Source organism: Camellia sinensis, chromosome 7, assembly GCF_055761805.1.
Source record: "Camellia sinensis isolate YWXY chromosome 7, ASM5576180v1, whole genome shotgun sequence".
In the NCBI taxonomy this organism is placed as follows: Eukaryota; Viridiplantae; Streptophyta; class Magnoliopsida; order Ericales; family Theaceae; genus Camellia; species Camellia sinensis.
This window is the reverse complement of record NC_138967.1, coordinates 69,813-85,060: the sequence shown is the minus strand read 5'-3', so window position 1 is coordinate 85,060 and position 15,248 is coordinate 69,813. Positions and strand designations below refer to the sequence as shown.

General features: G+C 41.8%; 1 pseudogene; it reads left to right on the top strand.

The window, feature by feature from the left end:
* Positions 1-8,281: 8,281 nt before the first annotated feature.
* LOC114294917 (putative pectinesterase/pectinesterase inhibitor 51 pseudogene) lies at positions 8,282-8,970 on the top strand (annotated as a pseudogene).
* The last annotated feature ends 6,278 nt before the right edge of the window (positions 8,971-15,248 follow it).

Below are 15,248 nucleotides of genomic sequence, written 5' to 3'. Positions count from 1 at the left end.
GAAATAAGTAGATGTTATTAACATCCAAGGAACTTGAAAGCCGGCAAATGAACTTGACTTTTTCTTTGATTGTAAAGTATACTATGTATTGTTTTGTAAGAAATCTTGGATATCAATCATGCAAACCTTTATTTCTAACATCATTCACTGAGTATCCAAGCTCACCCTCTCTATATATATATGTAGGTGATGAACAAGAAGGCATTGAGGCCTAGACGTGATTGCCGATGTGTTTTGGGCGCATAGCCGACATGTTTTGGATTTGTGTTTTGCATCGTCTTGAAGATTATGCTTCTCGGCTTATGTTTTCTTTTGTTTGTTTTGACATATGTCGGCTTGAGAAGCCTTTTGGTCAGGATGTATTTTGGTATCTCATTCTTGTTGTATCTAAATTGTAAGACTTGTAAAGATGCTTGATGTATGACATTCCATTGGACATATGCACGGCTCTCATGGACTACTCAGTTTTATATGTGTATTTTGCTTCCGCTCTTGTAAGCCCCATATTTCATACTCCGGTTGTGTGTGATTTATTTTGTAAGTCGGCCTTCGGTAATCTCGGATTACTGGCCATCACGGCACCAAACTACTAGGGGCGGTTTGGGGGCGTGACAGAATGGTATCAGAGCACAAGATCCTTGTAGTACGTTAATCACACACCTCGAGTCCTAGAGAGCCTAGGATTTCCCATAGAATGATGTTAGGAATTGCATCATATTGCTTGCTACTTGACTATGTGTGCATCATTTTGGCCTAGACGCTCGTTACTTGCGCATGTGTCATTTGTTTAGTTGTTTTAAAGTCTCATCTTGCATTCCCCCTAGCATCATGAGGAGAGGTAGACCCCCAGTTGGCCGGGATCGTTCAGAAGACAGGTTGGAGAGATTGGAAAGGTTAGTCGAAGGCTTGGTTCGTGAGCAGAGACAACCTAGGCCGCAGGATACTGGTACCACTTCTATGCATGCCGAACAGACGAATGGCCGATATGCAGCTCCACCCCCTCCAGTGCCACAAGTGCCTCCGCAGCAAGCTTTGTATGGGAACGACACGATAACTCTAATCAGAGAGTTCAAGAAGATGAAACCGCCGAGATTTCAGGGAGGCATAGAACCAATGAAAGCCGAGGCATGGGTTTTAGAGATGGAGAAGTTATTTGAAGTTTTCCCCAGTACAGACGCCCAGAAGGTATCTCTGGCAGCATTCACATTAGATGACGATGCTCGTAGGTGGTGGATGATGGTCCGAGAAAGCAATCCGGGTTTGACTTGGGCAAAATTTTTGGAGTTGTTCTACAACAAGCATTTCCCCCTCAGCGTCCGAGACCGAAAGACCACGGAGTTTCAGAATCTGATGCAAGGAAACAAGACAGTCACAGAATATGATCGTGCCTTTACTGAACTGGCGAGATATGCGCCTCATATGGTTGACGATGAATACCGCAAGGCGAGAAAGTTCGAAAGTGGGTTACGTGGACCGATACAAGATAGAGTCAATATGCTCAATATGCCGACATACGCTGGAGTACTGGACAAGGCCATCCTGGCTGAAGCTAATTTAAACCGATACCAGAGTTCGGGTGAGGGTCAGAGGAAGAGACAGAATTATGATAATCGCCGAGTTCCGTTCAATGCTAAGAAGAGAATGAGCACAGACAGTTCCAGCAACTCAAATCAGGAGGGTAACGCCAAGCCGGTGTGCGCGAGTTGTGGAAAGCTCCATTTCGGGGTTTGTCGTTGGGCAACAGGAGCTTGCTATGAGTGCGGCGAGATAGGTCATCGTGTGAAGGACTGCCCGAAAGCAAAGGCTGATGACGGAAGGAAGAATGGAAGCACCTCGGGCCTTGCACAGAACAACAACGTTGGGAGGATATAGGCAAGGCAAGGCAGAGTTTTTGCATTAGTACCAGGAGACGCCCAGAATGCCGAGGCGGTAGTGTCAGGTACCCTCTCAATTTGTTCTCGAGATGCATACGTATTGATTGATTCGGGTTCTACGCATTCATTTGTGTCCACTATATTCGCCGAGAAGTTGAGTAGAGAATTAGAACCCCTTGATTATGTATTATCTGTGTCTACTCCATCTGGGAGGAATATGATTGTTACATCCATTTATAGGGCGTGTATTGTTACGATTGAGAGTGTAGAATTGTTAGTTGATTTGATGCCATTAAACATGACTCACTTCGATGTTATATTGGGAATGGATTGGTTAGTGGCGAATCATGCATCCATTAATTGTGTTACTAAGAATGTCACATTGAAGACCCCAAGTCAAGCCGAGGTCATTTTCCAGGGTAAAGGAGTAGTACCCCCACCTTACTTAATCTCATCCATGAAGGCCTACAAGTTGATCCAAAAGGGATGTCAGGGTTATTTGTGCAGTATACTAAGTAATTTGAATGGAAGAGTTGAGTTAGCCGACATACCCGTGGTTGAGGAATTCCCCGACGTCTTTCCGAATGAGTTGCCGGGCCACCTTGTCGATAGAGAAATAGAGTTTACTGTGGACGTCTTGCCAGGAACACAACCTATCTCCAAAACACCCTACAGAATGGCTCCAGCAGAACTTAGAGAACTGAAATCGCAATTACAGGAATTGTTGGATAAGGGATTCGTCAGGCCGAGCACTTCACCGTGGGGAGCACCCGTTCTATTTGTTAAGAAAAAGGACGGCACGCTTCGTCTTTGCATTGACTACAGAGAACTTAATAAGGTGACCATCAAGAACAAGTACCCATTGCCTAGAATTGACGATTTACTTGATCAACTACGAGGAGCACGAGTCTTTTCCAAGATTGACCTTAGGTCGGGCTACCACCAGTTGAAGGTTAAAGCCGAGGACATTGAGAAAACCGCTTTTCGGACAAGATATGGCCACTACGAATTCTTGGTAATGCCCTTCGAAGTAACCAATGCCCCAGCAGCATTCATGGACTTGATGAACAGAGTCTTTAAGCCGTACCTAGATGAGTTTGTCATTATTTTTATCGACGACATATTGATCTATTCCGGGAGTGCGAGCGAGCACGAGAATCATCTGAGACTTGCCCTGCAGACCTTGAGGGATAAGAAGTTGTACGCCAAGTTAAGTAAATGCGAGTTTTGGCTTTCCAGCATTTCATTTCTAGGACATGTGATTAACGAAGACGGTATATCAGTTGACCCCAGTAAGATCGAAGCCATTGTGAATTGGCCGACGCCGACCAACGTGTCCGAGGTTCGTAGTTTTCTGGGTTTGGCAGGTTATTACAGAAAGTTTGTGAAGGATTTCTCGAGGATTGCAGTGCCTTTGACACAACTAACTAAGAAGGGAGCAGCTTATGAATGGACTAAGGAAAGAGAATCGGCCTACCAGGAGCTGAAGACGAGGTTAGTTACAGCACCAATTCTGGTACTACCATCAGCTAATGAGGAATTTCAGATTTACAGTGATGCTTCACATAAGGGTTTGGGTTGCGTGCTAATGCAAGAAGGTAAAGTCATAGCGTACGCATCTCGTCAGTTGAAGCCCAATGAAAAGAATTATCCTACCCACGATCTGGAGCTAGCTGCCGTGGTTTTTGCTTTGAAGATATGGCGTCATTACCTGTATGGAACCTCTTGCCAAGTTTTCACCGACCACAAGAGTCTGAAGTACTTGTTCACCCAGAAGGAGCTAAATATGAGACAGAGAAGATGGCTCGAGCTACTGAAGGATTATGACATACAGATTCAGTATCACCCAGGTAAGGCAAATTCCGTAGCCGACGCATTGAGCAGGAAGTTAGTTGGAAGTATGGCGTGCCTGACAGCGGTTTCGGTGGAACCAACCATTATTGAGGAAGTGAAGACCAGACAGAGGGAGGATAAATTCCTCAACAAGGTAATTGATGAATTCGTCACCAAGCCGAGGCCGGGATACACTATGGAGAATCAAGTGCTTAAGTTTGAAGGAAGATTGTGCGTGGCCGACGTACCAGAGTTAAAAAGGAAGATTTTGCAAGAGGCTCATAGTTCCAAGTTTGCCATTCACCCAGGGAGCACCAAGATGTATCAGGACGTAAAGCGGACCTTCTGGTGGCCAAACATGAAAAGAGAAATAGCCGAGTTTGTATTTCAGTGTCTGTGTTGTCAGCAAGTGAAGGCAGAACACCAGAGACCAGCAGGACTTCTTCAACCCTTGTCAATTCCTGAGTGGAAATGGGAGCACATCTCCATGGATTTTGTAGTGGGTCTACCGAGGACGCAAAGAGGTATGGATTCCATTTGGGTTATAGTCGACAGGTTTACCAAGTCAGCTCACTTCTTGCCTGTCAAGACTACATTCAATGCCGACCGACTTGCCGAATTGTACGTGAATGAAATCGTTAGGCTTCATGGCGTGCCGATGTCCATTGTGTCAGACCGAGATCAGAAGTTCGTTTCTAGATTTTGGCAGAGTCTACAAGGAGCCTTGGGAACAGAGTTGAGATTTAGCACAGCCTTTCACCCTCAGACCGACGGGCAGACAGAAAGAACGATTCAGACACTAGAAGACATGCTCAGACTGTGCGTGTTGGATTTCCAGGGAAGTTGGGAGTCGCATTTTCCATTAGTAGAGTTCGCGTACAACAACAGTTATCAAGCCAGCATAGGTATGGCGCCGTATGAAGCTTTGTATGGAAGGGAGTGTAGATCGCCGATATGTTGGACTGAAGTAGGAGACAAAGCTCTAATTGGCCCCGAGTTGGTTCAGATGACGACTGAAAAGATCAAACTCATTCAGCAGAGGATTAAAACTGCACAGAGTCGACAGAAGTGTTATGCCGACCAAAGAAGGAGGGAGTTAGAATTTGAAATTGGGGACCATGTATTTTTGAAGGTCTCGCCGATGACAGGAGTTTCGAGATTTGGGAAGAAGGGTAAACTCTCACCCCGATATATTGGGCCGTTTGAAATTCTGGAGAAAGTTAACACCGTTGCTTACAGACTCGCTTTGCCGCCAGATTTGAGCCAAGTCCACAGTGTGTTCCATGTCTCAATGCTGAGAAAATACATCCGAGACCCACTGCATGTCATAGATTACTCTGGAGTTGTAGTTAACGAAGACTTGGGCTACGAAGAGAAGCCGATGAGAATTATCGACAGACAAGTGAGGCAGTTGAGAAACAAGTCGATATCAATGGTGAAAATCGAATGGGAGAAACATTATGGCGCGGAGGCCACATGGGAAAAGGAAGAGGAGATGAAAATCCGTTACCCGGAGTTATTCGTAGGACATGGTAACTTAAGTTTGGGGACCAAACTTCCTTAAGGAGGGTAGACTGTAGTGACCCACATTTCATGTTCTCATCATGTTCATGAGCATCTGTGCGATTATGATTTGTTAAGTTTGCATGTGTGTGTTGCGATTTGTTTCGTTTGAGTTAATGTGATCCATGCCTTGTCTTGAAGCCTTGTGATTTGTCTAAGTGTAGTATGCTTGTCTTGTTCCTTCCTTGATGTGAAACCTAGGTCACGGCTTGCCGGAGTTATACTAGCCGATGTTATTCCTAGCCGAGGTCATCCTTAGTCTAGTAATAGTATCTTGGAACCCCTTGTCGACCTCAGTCCTTGCCTTGACCACATTAGCCGAGATGTTACCTTGCACCCGAGCGATCTCGTCCTGGAGTGGTGCAACCTAGGCCGAGGTGTGGTGCATCTAGGCCAAGATGTGGCACAGCTTAGTCAAGTGTTGTCCTTCCTAGCCGTGGTCATTGTCGCCTTAGTTGCCGAAGTCCTTTTGTTAGCCGACGACATCCCTTGCCGGAGTGCCATTCCGTGTAGCGTGTTAGATACGCCTCGTTGTTAGCTGATGTCATTGCCCCGTCAGAGAGCCCATACCGCTTTGCTTGTTGAACACCCTTCCACCATGCTTTGTCTGGTCTGTCAGCCACCTTTTCAGGATGAACCCAACCAGTCGCCGCCACGTGTCTCAGCAGAGGGTTAACCCCAGAACCGGGTCTAGAAAACTATCATTTAGTATCATAACCTTGTCTTGTAGAGAGAGAAGCTCTAGAAGAGGAAGAAAGAGTTTTAGAGTGAGGAAGTAGATCCTCAAGCTTGATTCCTAGAGATCCAGCCGTTAGATCCGCGTTCTAAGGTTAGATTCTTGATCTACTCATGATGTTCTCTATGTTTATGTTATTGCATTGCATGATCGGACATGATTTGTAAACCATGCATCGTTTTGAAGCTCGATTTTAGAAAGAGAAAATGGCATTCATGTGTTCTTCAAGAAAAGTCTTGTTTTGATCCGAAAGCTTTTTGCCTAGACTCGTGTTTTGTGTTTGTTCTTACATGATTTTCAACTACGGGTACCCAGGTCCATGTTTTCAAACTCATAGCACGAAAATCCCGGATTTGTGATAACAGATTGTGATCGAACATCCATATTTTTCATGTTTCACACTCATGTTCTTCATGTTCATCAGCGGAGGGGAACCCAGAATTTCCCGATCTCTTTTCCTTGCACGTGGCCCTCGGGAACACACCTCGGCGAAGAGGTGTGGAACCTCGGCCTAGACCTGGTTGGTGCCCAGCATGTTTTCGAAACCATTTGTGTACATACGAAACTTGTTGAAGGTGCATTCAATAGGCTTTGCCCTGTATTTGTAGGACTTGGGCTTGTCTCGACCCCGACGTGTGAAGAAACTATGTGAGTGGTATTTTTAATAAAGCTATGTTACATTTGTTTTGATAAATCTTGTTTTGCCTTGTCTTGAAAAGTATTTGATTTAGCATGAATGACTATCCCTACTTGCATATCAAGCACTATCTTGTTTTGATGACATTTCTTGAAAGTCCTTAGCTGCAGGGGACTATAATGCAACTGCACTCTTGTCTTGACAGTCCTTAGTGCTAGAGGACTCTAAACTTTCGCAGCACAGCTTGTCTTGACAGTCCTTAGTGCTAGAGGACTATAAACTTTCGCAGCACAGCTTGTCTTGACAGTCCTTAGTGCTAGAGGACTATAAACTTTCGCAGCACAGCTTGTCTTGAAAGTCCTTAGTTGCAGGGGACTATAATGCAACTGCACTCTTGTCTTGATATGTCATCACCCCTTGAAATAAGTAGATGTTATTAACATCCAAGGAACTTGAAAGCCGGCAAATGAACTTGACTTTTTCTTTGATTGTAAAGTATACTATGTATTGTTTTGTAAGAAATCTTGGATATCAATCATGCAAACCTTTATTTCTAACATCATTCACTGAGTATCCAAGCTCACCCTCTCTATATATATATGTAGGTGATGAACAAGAAGGCATTGAGGCCTAGACGTGATTGCCGATGTGTTTTGGGCGCATAGCCGACATGTTTTGGATTTGTGTTTTGCATCGTCTTGAAGATTATGCTTCTCGGCTTATGTTTTCTTTTGTTTGTTTTGACATATGTCGGCTTGAGAAGCCTTTTGGTCAGGATGTATTTTGGTATCTCATTCTTGTTGTATCTAAATTGTAAGACTTGTAAAGATGCTTGATGTATGACATTCCATTGGACATATGCACGGCTCTCATGGACTACTCAGTTTTATATGTGTATTTTGCTTCCGCTCTTGTAAGCCCCATATTTCATACTCCGGTTGTGTGTGATTTATTTTGTAAGTCGGCCTTCGGTAATCTCGGATTACTGGTCATCACGGCACCAAACTACTAGGGGCGGTTTGGGGGCGTGACATAGTCATTAAAAAATATGCCCCCATTAAAGTCGTAGTTTGTTGAGTGTGCTATTATTTTGGCATAATTGTCATTTTTACATTATTGATGATAAGTTTTTAGTTGAGGCTCCATGTTAGAGATGTCCATGACTATAATCATATTATCATTTTCTTTATACTTCATTTCCTTTCAGCCTTTTTGTTACCCTTTCTTTTCTTTCTTCTAGTCTAGTTTCCCTATCTTGAGTATCATATATTTGTTTGCTAAATTTCTCCAACAAATTGCAAAACATAAACTCATCAAATCATGTGCAACATTGCTCTTTCTATGCAATTTCATTTTGGTTTTCTTCCATTAAGCTTTTTAGTTTTTGGAGAATCAACACCAATTTCAATTAGATTTCAATTAAAATTCAAAGATATAGGAGTGTCAAAATGATAGTAGTAGATTGGGGGATAGATTTAGGGGTTGTTGCATGAGTTATTTTCGTTTTGTTATAGATTAATAATGCTAGGATGAAAGTAATAAATTAAATTTCAATTATAATGCAAGATAGGTGTGTTCGTTGGAGTTTAATGTTGTTCTATGCATGATGTTATTGTAGGAGTGCTCGATGATGGATTCATGGCGAAGGACCTAACAATCGAGAACATGGCAGGTCCCAGTGCCCACCAAGCAGTGGCATTCTGATCAGATAGCGACCTACCCATCATAGAAAATTGTGAATTTATAGGAAACCAAGACATTGTATATGCTAACACACTTCGACAATTTTACAAGTCCTATGGCATCCAAGACAATGTGGACTTCATTTTTGGATTTTCGACTTCAATCTTCCAAGATTGCCTCATCCTAGTCTCTCCTAGCCCCCAAGTCTTCCCTCAAAACAATGTCATAACAGCTCATGGAAGGTTTGACCCTGCCCAAACAACCGGCTTTGTGTTCTTGAATTGCACAGTTAATGGTACTAATGAATACATGATGACATTTTATAACAAAAGGAATCCTAGTCCTAAGGAGGTTGCAAGAACTTCTTGGGGAGACCATGGAAGGAGTATTCAAGTACAATTTTTATTCAATGTAACTTAGGGGATCTCATTGCACCCACAGGATGGATGCCTTGGGATGGAAACTTTGCTTTATCAACCCTATATTATGGGGAATTTGACAACTTTGGCCACGGATCCAATTTGTCTCTTAGAGAAAATTGGAGTAGCACAATTCCAGCTAATCATGTCCAAACATATTCAGTGCAAAATTTTATACAAGGTGCTAAGTGGATCCCAACATCTCCAACCTCATCTTACTCATAATGAGTCATGGCCCATAGGGCAACATGGGGCTATACTATACAATGGAATCCTATCCTCTTTTATTGCGCTTTTGTATCACCATAAATTCTTTCAATCCAAATTATATCATCAAATGATTTTATTTGTCTAAACTAAAGTGGCTCAAATTAGATATCAATGGGCTTTTAGGGGTGTTAGAGTGAATTGGGGTTAGTTCTAGTGCATTTAATTCCGAATTAGAGGTGGCAAATTGGGAGTTTTCGGTCATTCTCAATTACATCATAAAGTGACATTCCTCAAGTGGGGCAAAGAATTATAGTTAGTTAAAATGTGGTTCTACACCTACGACTTACCACTTATTTTAACCTATATTGTTAACAACTTAAAAAAAATGTTACATATAATCTTTTTATTTTTTATTTTATCACTCAATGATGCAAGTGAGTAGATCTTATATGTATATGTGTGTAGGCACCCCATTTTTGACCGTCCTCAAGACTTGGACGTCACCGTTTGAACACTCGGTGATTATCCATGTTGGTGTTCGTTTGGAGTTCCCGAAGGTCTCGGTTACGCGCCTTGCCTCAGGATCTCCGAACTCGACTGTTTAGTGTCTGGTTTTGCACCAAACACTTGTGTTTTGCCTTGGAGGGGCAGGGAATGCTTTGTGAGGCATCCCCACACACCACCGGCAGTGGCTAGAGGTCACCGGCTGATTTTTGCTGCCATCGGCACTTTTTTTTGCCGGTCGGCACATTTTGTTGCCGGTCGGCACTCATTTTTGCCAAAATGGCATCTTTCGCCGGCCGACTACTGTGCATCTGCTTTTGCAGATATTTTATCACAGCTGTCTTGCTTTTTGCTCCCCTCCATACACGTGTATGGAGGGATCTCTCTCTTGAGAAGCTTGTCTTGTAAGCTTTACAAGACAAAAGGCTCTATAAGAGAGAGCCTTCGCTCTTGGCTTTAGGGTTAGACACTTGAGAGACTTAAGATATTTTTAGACAGCCATTCTTAGGGTTTTGAGTTCTAGGGTTAGAAACCATACACTTTCTATCTCTATATCTCCCTCTTGTGTGTGTTTAGGTGCATTTGTGTCTTACTATTGCACACAAACACATAGTGTTTCACCTTCACTTAGCTACTGAGGTTCTAAGAGGTTGGTTTTGAAGTTTTGGAGCTATTTTCAACCTAGAAGGAGCTGTTGGAGCACCATTGTTGAAAGGGGTCTTCAAGGGTAACAATTTTGCCTCTTTATTCCCCAATCTTGCATTGTATTTATACCTATCTTAAAATCGTTTTTGAGCTTAGTGTATAATACAAAAAATTTCTGTTTTTTAACCCTCTTGACTGTTTATTAAGAGTGTTTTTTGGTTTGGAGGTGTTTGACCCCTCTTAGGCCTTGAAAGGCCCCATTTTGTGCTATTTTGAGTGAGATTCGAGACTTTGGTGTTTGGGCCTCTTCACCACTGAAATCTTGAGGGATTTCAGTGGTGGAGATGGTGCCTTGAAGTCTCCTAAAGGGGAGGGCCACCCCCTCTCCTTGTTATCCTTGAAATGGACCCTTTTTGGCCTCTTGAGAGAGCATCATGTTAGAGTGTGTATTGATCATGTCTTGGTTGTTTTCCATGCTTATTATGCCATGATATAACCTTGTTGTGTGTTGGTTTTGGTACACCATGCATGCTTAGCATACCTACCATGTAATGCCTTGTTATTGCCTTAATATGTCTTAGGTTGTTAACCTTTGCTCGAGCATGTTTTAGGTCTCATTTTGTGAAGCTTGTGTGCTTATTTTGCCATGCTAGAGGTCTGTCCATAGTTGTTTGGGTCGGCCATGGCACACATTATATGCCCCCTTTGCATTTTGGCTTGTTGGCCTCAAGTGTGTGAGTTTGTAGCATGCACTATTTGCTTTATTCTAATGATTTGGCATCATTTTTAGCATAATTTCAAACCTTATAGCATGCTTGTTTGTTTGCTTTGGACACCTCTTTGAAGCTTTTGCTTTGGACACCTCTTTGAAGCTTTGAAAGCTTGTGCAGCATGTTCCATGTTTTGGCCATTGTACATGCCTTTGAATTTGAGCCACTTAGATGCCATCTAGGGGGTCCCCTTTGCATGGTCTAGGTCTGCCTTGAACCTATTTTAAGTCTCCTTAGCCTTGTGAGGCTTGGTTGGCTTGGTCATGGTTCAAGCCCTTTTGACTTGCTTCAAGCACTTGGGCCATTTGTTGCATGTTTAGCTTGATTTGTTGCTTGGTTTGGCACCATGTTTTAACATGATTTTCAGAGCTTATGTTGCATGCTAATTGTCCATGATATCCTTCTTTCAAATGTGTTTGAGAGTTGTCCCATTGGTGCTTAAGTGTTGACCTTTAATCATGTGTGTGTATGCATGTGTATTTGGTCCCTTATTATAGCACTATGGCCACTGTTTTAGGCCTATTTAGAGTTGCCTAAATCATGTATAAGTCCACCTTTCCATCAATTTGCATTGCCTCATGTTTGCTTGTATGCTTGCATAAGTGTCTTGCCATGCCATGTTGCGTCCTTAGCTTGTATGCCTAGGTTGCATTGCATCTTGCATGCATGCTTTATTCCTTGACTTGGTGATAGGAATTGGGCCTTGGTTTGTTTGTTTGGTTTGCATTTCATTTGACATAAAAGTTACACACTTGATTCTTTGGGCCGTCATGCATGGAAATGCGTGATTGGCGGTCCGAGAATAGAGACACGTGCCCTTTTGAGTCATAAACATGATAGAGGGTATAATTGGTGCATACATTGTTTGAATTGTATTGCCATGCAAGTTCTGTCCTCTGCTGCTGTGAGTTGCAGGTTCTGCAGGCATTCTTTGCCGACCGGCAATGTACATTGCCAACCGGCAGTAATTCACCAGCCGATGGATCAATTTTGTGCCGATGACCACATACCACTGCCGGTGGTAATTCTACTCAGCCGGTGGTGATTCCCAGTATCCAGAGAAACATCCCTGAGGTTTTGGTAGCCTCCAGAAGAGCAGAGCAGGGAAAACAGAGGCAGACTATGCATGGCCGTGCATTTCCGAACGGGACCCGAGCATACGCTGCATCTGGCTCTCCTCCCAAGGCGGTTTACTGTTTTTCCTAGCTTAGTTAATTTATTAATTAATTAGGCAATTTGTAATATTTAATTAGCTTGCGTAGTTAATTAATTTGTATTATTTATTTGGTCCCTCCGCGCGAGGGCAAATCTGTAATAAGTGTGTGTGAGTGGTGTGTATGTCTTCCAATCCCCACTTCTTTCTTCCCTTTTATTTACCTGCTTTGATGGTAGATTAGGGCACGTTTAAATTAGCATACCTTATGCAATGCATGCGTGCATTCATTCATTTGTTTTACATGCACCGGGCTCGGTACATCACGCTAACTGCATTTGTACTTCAATTCCAAATTGAATACGTGCATCAATTGACTGCGTTTCACATGCCATGCTTAGGTTAGCCGAGCCTACTCTAATTGCATTTTGCATGCGTTGCATTAGCCACTCTAACATGAACTAGGATCATGCATGTTTGCTAACTAGTTTATTGTTTTGGCATGGAGTACTATGTAAGTATTTTCCTGCTTTAGCATACTGCATGCGTGCGATTGTTGCCATGACAGTATGCCTGCCATGCGGCTAAATGCTTACGTGATATAATTGTTTGGATGTCTGTGGGTGAAGGTTGGATGGCCCGAATTGGAAAAACTCGTTGAAATCCGTATTTTAGCCTACTTGCGAGTAGCAAATTCCAAAAACGTTTTTCAAGATAAACAGATATGCAATGCTTGTTTCCAAATTAGGCAATCTAGTCTATACTTGTTTGTTGTGCGCATAACATAGTAATTCTAGGCTAACAAATGGAATAAGAACACATAACGTTTTCAAAATCGGATATCATGGTTAGTAGAGGCCGGTCTTCGGACCGGGCGAAAGGGGGTGCTCATAGCTGACCTTCCCCGATCGTACCCTAGCTCCCGAGCCGAGACAACTCCGGTGATGACGGACACGTGGCCTTTGGCACCGAGTCAGGGTTTCCTAAATTCCCCCATTTTAAAATATTTAGGTGGCGGCTCTGTATCTCGCAAAGCAGTCCATTTTGGCACTTCTTTCCTAAAATCTGTTTTCTCAAAACGATTTGCCAGATTTGGACTCTTTGGTTCAAGATTAAGAACCGCGACACAAATCGAGTCCGAACTGTAGTAGCGGGGTCCCTCGCGGGCGCGTGCTACAATGTGTGTATGGGTGGGGTGGGGTGGCTTGGGGGGATTACATTGCTTTGTGTCTCAATGTGAAAAAATGAGATAAAAATTAATTATTAATCGTTATCAATTTTAACACTTTTCTTTTCTATTTATCAAATCAAAAAAGAAATTTGGATTAATTACGCAAACCTTCCTTGAGGTTATTGATAATTGCAAGAAGCTTTATAATTTTTAAAATTACATTACTCTTCCTTATTTTCATTAACAACTTACGGAAACTTTTGTTGTGTAATCTAACTAGCAAAGGTGATAACAAAAGCGGATTTTTTTTAAGCTCTCTGATATTAAAATTTTATAGCATAAAGGACACCCAATATTTTCATAATGTTTAAGGTCTCTCAATATCGATCCAGAAAAAATTTGATCCAGAAAAATTTTGATCCAGTGAATTTCTTTGGACTTTCCAAAGAAAATTCGATCCAGAGAAAATTTTACACATCTCCAACACCAAAATTCTCTGGACACATCACATAAATTTTTTTACACATCACAAAAAAACATTTCTCTGGACACATCACAGAGAAAGTTTTACACATATGCAACACCAAATTTCTCTAGACACATCACAGACAAATTTTTACACATCATCAACACCAAATCTCTCTAGACACATCATAGAAAAAATTTTACACATCTCCAATACCAAATTTCTCTGGACACATTACAGAGAAAATTTTACACATCACCAACACCAAATTTCTCTGGACACATCACAGAGAAAATTTTATACATCTCCAGTACCAAACTTCTCCTAACACATCACAGAGAAAATTTTACACATCACCAACACCAAATTTCCCTAGACACATCATAGAGAAAATTTTACACATCTCTAACACAAAATTTCTCTGCACACATCACAGAGAAAATTTTACACATCACCAACACCGAATTTCATTGAACATATTACAGAAAAAATTTACACATCTCCAACACCAAATTTTTCTGGACACATCACAGAGAAAATTATACACATCGCTAACACCAAATTTCTCTAAATACATCATAGAGAAAAATTTACACATCTCCGACATCAAATTTCTCTAGACACAGGAAGTGAGGGTAAAACCTAAGGAGGTCTCAAATCTACCCAAAAACTTAACAAAAATAAAAAACGACCCCAAGAAATCAAGATACTTTACTTTGCACCCCCTCTACTAATCATATCCTTGTATCTTCTAACGGAGTCCAGCCTCTACAATTTCAATTGTTGCCTGAACATATTGATGAAATCATCAGCCTTTACATCAGCCTGCTCATCTTCTACAGCCTCCATTAAGACTCTACCCTCTTTCACAGTCGCTGGACGGTGAGCCTCCATGATTTTATCTTCCTCAAAATGCGCAAAACTCGACTTGGCACTCGCCGGAGGTAGGGTTGGTGTTGGACTTGGTTTTGTTCACGTGATGATGGTAGACCTCATTTAGACTCTCATATCATCTTTGAGAAAATGGGTTTGTTGAGAATTTTGATGGGTCTCTGATTTGGGGGATTTTGAATCTAGGTTTGGATTTGGATTGAAGTCTTGAAGTGAGGTTTGGATTTAGAGAAAGAGAGAGAGATGAAATAGGGAAGGTAGAGAGAGAGATGAGAATTGATTTGAGAGAGTCAAATTTCTCTGTGATATATGGATGTTGGGTTAAGGGACCTTAAACAATACAAAATAATATTTTTGATCTTTTCCATTACTAAAAATGGGATAGGGACTTTAAACTAATTTTCTCATAACAAAAGTTGGTTTATATAAGCAAATGTTAGTAACTAAATATAGGTTTCCTTTCAGAATCAATTATTTTAGTTAATTTTTAAATTTAAAAAAAAAAACATAAAAAATGAAATAAAAAGAACAACCCTATATATCCTTTCAAACAAACAACCGACTCTCAATATATCCATACAACCAAACAAACCCATTCCATTTATTTATCATTACAAGAAACAGCCCCCATCTTGTTCTTATCTTCCCTCTACTCAATCATTCATTGCCCTTACTCCACCGGCGACATGGTGA